This window comes from Pan troglodytes, chromosome 10, assembly GCF_028858775.2.
Source record: "Pan troglodytes isolate AG18354 chromosome 10, NHGRI_mPanTro3-v2.0_pri, whole genome shotgun sequence".
In the NCBI taxonomy this organism is placed as follows: Eukaryota; Metazoa; Chordata; class Mammalia; order Primates; family Hominidae; genus Pan; species Pan troglodytes.
The window spans coordinates 30,441,872-30,452,843 of NC_072408.2; the positions used below are offsets into that span (position 1 = coordinate 30,441,872).

Genomic DNA, 10,972 nt, shown 5'->3' on the forward strand with positions numbered 1-10,972 from the left:
CTGCAGCTGTGCAGAGGAAACATAAATCTGTAGAGAGTGAAAAAGGAAATAAAGGAAGTGGATAAGCTGGAGGTCTGAATTAATTGGAGCCAGAAGGAGATCATCTGAGAAGGCTAAACTTCATCCATTATTTTTCAACAGCATGTAATTTTCCTAATTACAAAAGGTACAAAATTTAGGATGCACAGAAAAATACAAAACATTTTAAAAATCTTCATAATCCCAGTACCCATCTATACTCCATATACCTTTTCTCTGTTGAGATAATTATAATCTACTTTTTGATGTGGGTTCTTCAAATCTCTTTTCTATGCATATACTTTCCCTCCCAGATTTGATGCTCTGCAGGTTTTATGTTTTTTTTTAATACTCACTAATACAATCTTGATATTTCCCAACATTCAGAACATGACTTATAATTGGTTGCATAGTCAACCATGGTTGGGCATAAATTGTTTCCAACTTTTTACTCTTATAAAAATGGTACATAAACATCTCTTCACAACCATCTTTTTTACATATCTCTGATTATTTTGTGCTCCAAAAGAATTGTAATCATGGGGACTAACATGTGTTGAATTTTATAATGTGTTTACTCTGAACTAAGTTCTTTATATGCAATATCTTATTTAATTCTCAGAACAACTGTTATACCAGTACTATTAATATTGTATTCATATTCTAGGTGAAGAAACAACGATTTAGGGAGGTTACATAGCTTGCCCAACATGACACAGCTAGTAAATGGAATAACTGGGATTTGAACCAGAACTGACTGACTTCAGAATCCAAGTTCCATCCACTGTAGAATACTCCACCCCAGGAGTCCACTTAAATTCTCACTAGCAGATTAACCTCCAGGGAAAGTTGACAGAGTAATGGATATGGCTCAAGATGGGGCATGTATAATCAGGAAGAGTGGTTTATGTGATACTTAGAGAAGAGAGTGGGTAGAGTTTTATGAGGGATATTAACTTTTGCCAGGTTGAAGTTAAAAAATATGAGCTAGTATGTCTAGAGTGATAAAATCATTTCAAATGAGGATCTCCAAGCCAAAGTTCAGGAGTGTTTAAAAATTATTTAAAGAGACAATGGGAGTGCCTGTCCAGTTGTATAAAAGGGAGTGATGTCAAAACAATGCTTGAAAAAGATGTACTTTGTTTCATTCTTTGATTTAGGAAACTGGCCTTTGCCTCGTGGAATGAGATAAGATCGAAGTTTCAGAGACCTTTGGGGAGACCTTTTGTCACAATTTTCCTCCAGTCTGACATGTTCTCTGTGGGAATGCAACTCTCTTCACAGTAGCTGTAGAATTTGAAGGGAGCCTGAAAGGCATGACCTTGGAAGCCTCTTCCATTTCTAGTCTCCATGCATAGCCACTTCCCTGAGTGCATTCCAAATCCCAGATGGAGTCAGGGTACGAGCGTTTGCTGACAAGAGATAAGAATGTTGACCAGAGAACGTTAGGGCAGAGTATAGCATGGCGGTTATGAGCACAAGTTCTATCCCCACACTACCTGGGTTCACATGGTAGCCCCAACACTTACTAGCCATGTGACTTCAGACAAATTACTTATCCTTTCTGTGTCTTAGTTTCCTCATCTACACAATGGGATAATAATAATAATACTAATACCTACTTTATAGAGTCATTGTGAAGATTAAATGAGTTACAATGAGTCAAAAATGCTAGCTATTATTATCTCTGCAAGGTAAAGGGTTATTGCCAGATAATTTTTGCAGTTAGTCCTATATTTCAGCTCTCGAAACACTGTAGGTCTTCCATAGATGTGTATGGATTCAAACTGAGAGTCCAATTCTTAAATCAGTTAACTCATGTCCCTAAGTAACAACTTCTGTTTATTACATATCCTAAACATAAGTTCACAGAGTACCTGCTAAAACTTTCCTTTTCTCTTCTGAACTTTCTAGAGGTCATCACTGCCACTTTGTGAACAACACAAAGAAGTCTCAGACCAATATCTCTTCCTATCTCCTTTCTTGTGTGTGCCTCAATTTCCTCATTTCCTCATTGTTCACTGCTAAGTTAATCTCTGCATGCACATACAGGCACACAATTTTGACTTCTTTTCTCTTTTCCTTTTATCCCATTTCTTGTCTTCTTTTCCTAATAGTGGTGGAAGTTGAGCAGGGGCCAAGGCTTTTCTCTCTGTTTCCTCCTTTAGTCATAAGTAAGCAGATGAAATTAAGTATCATCTATTTTTAGAGTTTCCAAAGTACGTCAAAGCCTTCTACAGAAATGACATAAAAGTCTCCAACTACTATCTCAAGTATCTATAATCAAAACTGGTTTTCCTGATGTCAGCATCTAAAACAGCCTCTAAATCAATCAGTTACTTTTGAGCCAGTTAACTAATAATAACAAAATTAAAATAATAATTTTTAAGTGCACAATAGGCTGCTATACTATGGGTTAAATAGCACTTAAAGGGTGGCCTGGGAACTAACTCCTATGGGTAGCACTGTTTTTATGGGAAAATACACTCCAAATTCCAGACAACTCATTTATCCACTAACTTTTGGAATATGACCCTTTAGTAAGTTGGAGACTGACTAAAAATACCTAATATTTTGGTGAATTTTTTATCAATGCATTAAAAATACATTCTTATGTTTTATCTTAATAAATTGAAGCAAATTCTAGCCTACTTTTCCATAAGAATTGCTTTCCTGACCTCAGAAGCATAATTGAAAGAGGGCTTGTGGATTTTCTGCAAAGAAAGGGCCTGGCTATTTTAATTAGCTTAACGTATGTAAGATCAATTATTTTGAGACAGTAGACAAACAAAATCATTCATAAGGTTGGCAGGTTTGTGCAAATGATTTCACAAGGGTAAATCATTTTCAGGTTACATAGGACAGATGTGTGCAGTGTATGTGAGAATGTTTGGAAAATATTTTGGATGCTTTTCAAAGGCATACACTACATGTGGAATTAACTGAAATTGGTTTCTTTAATTATTTCTTTCTTACCCACACAATAATGATGGGTTCCTACTTACAGGGTGATGTGACATTTATATGCCTAGAAGTTTCCTTTCCTTTTGACCATTTTTTAAAAGATGCAATATTTTTCCTCCAACATTAGAAGTTGGGTCCCCTGTAAGGCCTTATACAAGAGAATGAGAGTTGAAGAAATACATTTATGGTGGATAGGCTGTTTGAAACTCATTTTAGCTAAAACAGAAAAACTGCAGCTTGTGGAGTGGCAAGGGCCCAGAATTGGCCAGAAGTCATGAGTTTTGGCTCTAACTCCTGAATTGAGTGGCTTTGAGCAAGTCACTTACCTCAGAGCCTCATTATTTTTATCTACACAATCAGGGGTTTGGCATCTATGACTTGAAATTCCTTTCCAGCACTATGTTTTGTTTCTGTGGTTGGTAACAATGTAAGAATTTTGGGGGACGCATTCTTCCAAACTCTTGTCTTTCCACTCACATCATTTCAGTAGAGAGCTCACTGCCAATATCACAATAACTTTTTTTTCAATTCATATCAACTTTAAAATGTGTTTTTAAAAATGGCAAGTTAGGTGTCTGTGAATAACAACTGATATTTTCCAGAATTTTTCCTTCCTTCCTTCCTTCTTTCTTTCCCTTCCTCCCTCCCTCCCTCCCTTCTTTGAAAGCCTTTTAAGAGGTGAACACAACAGTTTTGGCTTGGGACACAGCTCTGCGGGTCAGGATCTAACAAAGGGAAATCCCTGATGTGCTGGACTCTTACAGCTCCAGGAACCGGCCGTTTATGAAAGCTGAAGTACCGCTAGAGTGAGCAAAGAAGCCACTTGTGATTCCAGCCAATTGTCCCCAGTCCAGACCATTCAGAGGAAAGAGTTCTGCCGGTCTTCTGCATCCAGTTGCCAAAACCCAGGAGGTGCAGCACCTGCTTAGGAAAGCCATAGTGCATGGGGAAATGACCGCTGAGGGGGCCACACTTTCCCTTTTGCATTGGCAAAACTGTTGCTTTCTTACCTTTTAATACCCTTTCTCCGGATTTTGAGAATCCGACTATTTAAAGATTGCTTTCATACATTTAGTTTCTGCCCCACCCCACTACGGCCCCCTTAGGTTTCTTAACTTTTAAAACTTATGATAAATGAGGGTGGGACTGGGTGGGGAATGGGGTAGATGGGAGGGCTGGGAGGACTGGGAGAGTTGGAGTGGGGGATGGAAGATAAGGGTAGGGTGGAGCAGGAAGGGAAGGGTGGAGACGAAGGAATGAAAAAATGAATAACCCAGTGAAGCAAATGAATGGAGCAGCAGCCAAATAAGCAAACAAAACAAACATTTATTGACCGTCTATCACTTGCTAGGTGTTGTGATAGACAGCAGGCAAATAGCTATGAGCCATGCAGCCAGGTCCTTGCCTTGTGAAATTTACAGTCCAAAGTGGGCGGATATCAAACAAATAATTAAGCAAATACTTTAATACTTACAACTGTGACACAATTGCCATGAAGAAATATAAGGGGCCCTCGCCCTAGTCCAGGAGGTGAGGAGGACGATGTTCAAGCTGGATTATTTCCATGCCATTTTCCAAATTGAAATCTCAAAGTAAATTATATTGCAATATGATGTATGTTTTTTCCAAGTGAAACCCAAGCACACATCCTGCTCTGCCCCACCCTCCGCCCCCACACGGGAAGCTCCCTCCCTCGTCTCGGGATCAGCCTGGGTGTTCTGTGGTTCTGACGCCATCCTGAGAGCTCCACTGCCACACTCCTTCCCCTGCCTCCTAAATTCGATGTGGAGCGCCACCTAGAGTTTGGCTGACACATTCCCATAACCATAGGGTACAAGGATACTTTGAAATCTAGGATATTTGCTAAGTTTTGAAAATTGAATAAATAAATAATCCATTGGAAAAAATGAATAGCGAGTGAATGAGCAAAGCAGCAGGCAAATATACAAACAGGACAAACACTTTCATTCACTGTCATTGTCATCCAGCGTGAATTCAAAAGACTCCAAGTTTTCTAAAAAGGATGGCTTTCTCTAGGAGCTTTCCAAGATTTGTTTTGCAAAGCCGCCAAGGAGAATACTAGACAATGAATCGGAAGTAGCAAGTCTCACGGTGATATCCAAAGTGTTTTTCATCCAAACCTCAGAGCAAGAAGGTTCCAGGAAGATGCCTAAGTCAAATTAAGATGTTAAGTCAAATTTACCTCGTTCTAATAACTACCCAATAATTTATTGAACAGTCTATATTACTGAAATACCTATGGCATTAAGATAGAACCAACTGTTGTGATTTATGGAGTAGGCTAACATTGCAGCTGTTAAGGAAATGAAAAAATGTATGGGATCTGTCATTTTTAAATCACCTTTAAACAAGATATCCAGCTCTGTAACCACATTCCAATTAGTCTTACAAGAAAAGCCAAGCACAGTTACATTTCAAAAATGTTATCGCATATATAAAGATAAAGAAGGAACTTATCTTTCTCTCTTACATTAGCCCTACTTTTCTCTACCAAAAACTTGCCCCAGAGAAAAACATATTCAGGTAAAGAAAAGTCATATCCATCCCCTCCATTCATTAATTTCATTTAACCAACATTTGTCGATCACCTCCGGTGGTACTACAGAGATGTTGGGATATCCTGCTTCATGATCTAGTTGGAGTAGATAGCAGATGCCAAGAAAGTGGACATGACAAGACTATGCTATTTCTAAATGCTATCTAGAAATAAGGAGAAGCACAAGGTGTCAAGGGCACTGCTGAGAGGCTCCTGACCAATTTGGAGCAGTCGGAGAAGGCGTCTCCTGGATTACAGTGCTGTGTCTTCAAGTATCAACTTCTCGGAAGGCTAAGTTAAACAAAAGAAACTTACAAACCCAGAATGGTGAAGATATCACTTCTACTGAAAACTTTTCCATCTGAGATACAGTGATCTGGGCCAAAAGAACATAATGAAAATGAATAATTCTGAAATATAAGATCCAGGAGTATTGAAACGATTTTGATCTTGTCTGTCCTGTAGTGCTATCACTCTCCATATTGTCCAGCATATAATAGGTATTCAATAAAGATTTGTTGAAAGCTGGACAAATGCTGAACAGAAACCCCAATATGCATAGTAAAAAAACAAATCAGTCGATGTATATTTCAGTCATCTGTAGTTTAGTGACAGATGGTTTATCCACATGTTTTCTGAAAAGCCTTCAATGGTTATTTGATACTCCACCAAATTTCAGTGCTTCTGCCTATTTTTAAGTTGCCTACCTCAACCCAGTTCCTTTCTGTGTCTCCAAATGTGTTTCCTCCTACTCTTCAACATGAACTGCCTTTGCCATTCATGTTGGTTTGTTTATGGTCCCACCAACACTATGTGCATTCCTATTTGCAAAAATTCACTGTTTTGATTTCCCTCACCTAGCTGCATCCTCCTCTCCTCTTCTCCTCCATCCTTTCTCCAGATCTATGGAAATTCTCCCCATTCTTCAAGAACCATCTTGAGCTCACAATGCTTTCTCTGACTAATCCATTCTCTCTCAAATTCATATAAACTCTACAGTTTATGCCATATTAATGAACCTTCATTACATAACCCTCTTACATCATTCATTTTTATGTATGTTAGTCTTATTTTATTAACTAAACCCTAAACTCCTAAAAGGTTATGGTTCATGCCTTATTCTTCATCTATATCAAATACCCACTTGGCTGGCAAAGAGATTCTGAATGAGGCAGTGGTGGAAGATAAGAGTGGAAGAAAAACTGGGTCTAAATCATGGAAAACCTTGAATGCTGGATCAAAAGATTGTCATTAGCCTTAAGGCAGAAATAAGATTGTGTTCCTCCACCATGTCAGTCAGAAGAAAGGAAAGCCTTTCCAAGAAACGTCCTTCTCCATAGTTACTTCACCATTATTGGTCAAGTACCAATCACTAGTTATAAAGACAAAGTATGGAGAAGGAAAAATTTAGTAAATACCTTCTCTGAGTTTTCAGCATCTTGATTTCCATGTTTCATAGAGTTTTCTGAAAGTGACTGTGTGTGTTAGGTAAGTAGTTAACTGAATATTCTGCACTTAATTTCTCCAGTCTCCATTATTTCAAAAGATTGGGTCTGCTGGTCTTCATGAGATTTCAAAGATCTTTGTTCCACCCAAGGTGTGGAGAGAGTTGACAGGGCTGGTGATTCTGCTCTTGACAGAAATGGGCAGAGCAAGTGTCTAGGTCATTTGGGAGAAGTGATAAAATAATTAAAAATAAAATTAAATAATGGGCTAATAGAATTGTTTGTTTAATGAAGTCTTCTCTAGGGAGGCAAAAATTTCAGTAAGAACTTAATTAAAAAGAAAATTTTAAAACTTCATAGGTAAATGCTTTTGGTAAAAGCCCTCTTCTGTGTGGAGCAATGCCATAAACCAAAACTGCATCTTTGAATCCAGATAATTTAAATGAGCAAAACCTAAAAAAACATGTATTTACCAATTATCTGGTTTTTGCATTCAAACATTTAGGCTGAAAGAGCAATGTTTCATTTTTCCTCTAAAATGTGGGATTTTTTTTCCTAAACTAGCTTAATAACTATGTCAGAAAGCCATCAAACCTCATTATTTATATTATAGATTTTGTAATTACAAATTTACCTACTCACGAAAATGTATTTGTAATTCTAAAATGAGTACTCTGAGAACTTTTTCAGTTATTCACAGACATGCACAGAATGACAAAAAAATTGAGCCACCCAACATTCATACTCCCAGCTGTGATTAAACAAGGTGACACTCTGCCTTCAATGTTTTAGCTTCCATACTATAAAGAAGTGTCATTTTTGTCACCTATTTAGTGTCAAATTTTTGCATTTTTGTGTTTTTTATTGATGATGTTGCTGTTCTAAATGGTCCCCAAATGTCTGGTATTCCTAAGTGCAAGAAGGCTGTGATGCACTTTATGAAGAAAATATGTGCATTAGATAAGCTATGTTCAGGCATGAGTTACAGTGGTGTTGGCCATGAGTTCAATGTTAACGAATCAACAGTATGTATTAAATAAAGTGTCTTTAAACAGAAACACACACAAAGCAAAGTTATACACTGATTGGCAGAAAAAAATGTGATCGGCAACTTGCAGGAACTTAACCCTGTCTTTTCTCTAGGAGCAGTGGTTCAGTACTCACTAATTCAGCGTTAATGATAACTTTGTAGAACATAGCTTCTGTGAATAGCAAAAAATTGCCTGCATATGAATTAAAAAGCTCCATAATTCATTTCCCATGATCAGGACTAAACATTGGGCAAACATTCCACACTAATGTAATGTAGTGCCAGAGCCTTCAGTTTTGATGTCAAACAGATTTGGAGTTGAATTTCAGATTGTCTATTCACTAACTGAGAGACTTTATACAAATCTCTCTACCTTTCTAAGGCTACATTTCAAGGTTATTGAGAGAATTAAATGGAATGATGTGTATAGTGCCTAGCATATAGTAAGCCCTTGCTAGAGTGTTGCTACTGATTGCTCTACTTTATCTTTCAAGTAGTGCAATCTCTATCTCAATGGCTCATGACCTTATAAGGATGAGAATGACTTTCTATTGAGAGTACTCATCCCCTGCAGTGGGCTCACAGAGTCCTTCTTACATAGAATTGTATGTTGAGAGCCAGACAGGAAGCTGGGAAACCAATTTTCAAGTTACCTGCTTACGGTTTTAACCTACTCCCAGACAATTTTGGCCTCAAAGGGAAATCTCTAAAATTTAATCATGCTTTTATCACTGGGAAAATTCACCTCCAGTTAGCATTTGTCCTTTACCTTGTTATTCTAAAAGAATGATGACTCCCCCTGAGCCTTGAGTTCTATTTGCAAAGTACCTCTTCTCTCATCTTACCTCAATCATGGGTAGTCGCCAGGAAAGGAAAGGAAAAGAAAACCCATCCCACCTGACTTGCTTTTCAGAAAGTTACCATTTTATCATTTTTTAAAACCTTGCTTTCTCCTCTCTTACCTGGTACAATGGATTATCATTTCTTGTTGGAGGTGGGGAGGGGAGAGATTAAGTAGACCCTGAGAACAAGGAGAAATATCACATATAGTCCCAGAATCTTTACTGATTGAACATTGCTGGGGATATTAATCGTGAGGGCTTATTTTCCAAAGAACATCGGAGCACATCTGGAAATTAAATAAAAATAATAAGAGGGTTTAAATCAACAGACATTTTACAGAGAATTCCTCAGGACAATTAATAAGATGCTGCCCACAGAGGCACAGAGAAACTTTGATTCTGTTGTGCCTAAGCAAGCCTTAAAAAATAAGTATCAAAATCCCCCTCAAGTAGTTTGGTTTTTATTAACTGCCCTCTCTTAAGGAGCTCCATGTACAGAACTGGAATCTGCCTTCTTTGCGTTTGTTTCATTTGATTTCTTTTTGCCCACATTGAATGGATAGGTGGCTATTTCTAAGGGATCTTTTTGACAGTACAAAATTATGACAGCCTAAGCTAGGCTGAGCCCCAAGGAAGGAGACTATTTGCTTGGGGAGGCAAGGAAGTGAAGACCACATCCCTTGTGAGAAATTAATTAGGTGAATCTCTTCAAAGATCCAAAGTCAAAATTGAGTCTGGACTAGGCTTTCCCATGACAAGAGGGAGGAATTTATTTGGAGATCTTCTTTATCAGCAAGATGGTTGTTAGACAGTGCAAAGGCAGAGAAAGGAAGTGACTTCAACCTCTTCCTTATCTGTAAAAAGCCATGATTACTCCCTGTGGTTGGGTACAGCCTGCCTTTCAAGGACTGTGGAGTTGGGCCAAATCAAGGCAAGAGTAGGAAAAGAGCCAAGTCTGGACTCCACAGCCCCTTCACTCCTCTCCTCCTCCTTTGTTGTGTCTCCTCATCCTGCTGCCCTCCAGGTACCCAAGAACCTCTGACACCTTACCAAATGCTCTGGGTCCCCCAGCCCTATTTGAGCAACTTAACCTGGGACTTAAGAGTTGAATTGATTCTCACAAAATTCCCGTGTTGAAGTCCTAACCCCCAGTACCTCAGCATGTCACCTTATTTTGGATATAGGGTTTTTGCAGAGGTCATCAAGTTAAAATGAAATCATTAGGATAGGCCCTAATCCAATATGGCTTGTGTCTTTATAAAAATTAGAGGCAGAAACTTATACAGGGTTCAGAACACCAATGTAAACATGAAGACAGCTATCAACAAGTCAAGAAGAGAACCTTGGAACAGATCCTTCCTTCACTACACTCAGAAGGAACCAACTCTGCTAATACCTTGACTTCAGACTTCTAACCTCTAGAACTGTGAAACACTAAATTTCTGTTGTGTAAGCGACTCAGTTGGTGGTCCTTTGTTATGGCAGCCCTGACCAACTATTATACTACTGAGCTATATAGCTCTTTTTGCTGTGCATTTGGTTTCTAAAGTGTGAAGCTCCAACCTAAGGGAGACTTGGAATTCTTGCCAGCTTGCTAAGATTTATATAGTCATGTGATCCTTAATTTAGAGCCATGTAAATATGCCGTGAGGATAACACATATAGATTGCTCAATGATTGTCCTTTGCATTCCTTTCTAGATTTAACTCTCTCTCTCACTCTCCCTTCTCTCTCTTTCTCTTTCTCTCTATCTCTGTTTCTCCTCACCCTATTCTAGCTGTACTGAGTACTGATCTACTCATTTCCTGGAGGGAAACCTGTCCTCTCACTACAGAACCTTTGCATATGCTCTTCTCTCTACCTTAAAATACCCCCACATATGCCAAGTTCTGGCCAACTGCCACTTACACCTTAGTCACAAAGATGTGCTAAGTTGCCACATGTTTGCGGAAGTTGTTGCTGAACTCTGCCAAGATTTAGCTAGATGCCCTTCCTATGTGACCACACAGCACCATGTCTCACTTTTTTTTATATCAACAAAAAATCTTTATTGATCACCTGTTTACTTGGTTACTTCACCCATTAGACCAGGGGAGGGGCTATTCTATCTTTAATC

General features: G+C 38.5%; 1 long non-coding RNA gene across 1 annotated transcript; it reads right to left on the reverse strand.

Moving 5' to 3' along the window:
• Positions 1–1,058: 1,058 nt before the first annotated feature.
• Positions 1,059–4,602, reverse strand: LOC107967482 (uncharacterized). Its single transcript, XR_001707920.2, has 2 exons — positions 4,457–4,602; positions 1,059–1,430 (listed from the first exon to the last, which is right to left on the reverse strand). It is a non-coding gene; the product is annotated as an uncharacterized LOC107967482 (long non-coding RNA).
• Positions 4,603–10,972: the final 6,370 nt, after the last annotated feature.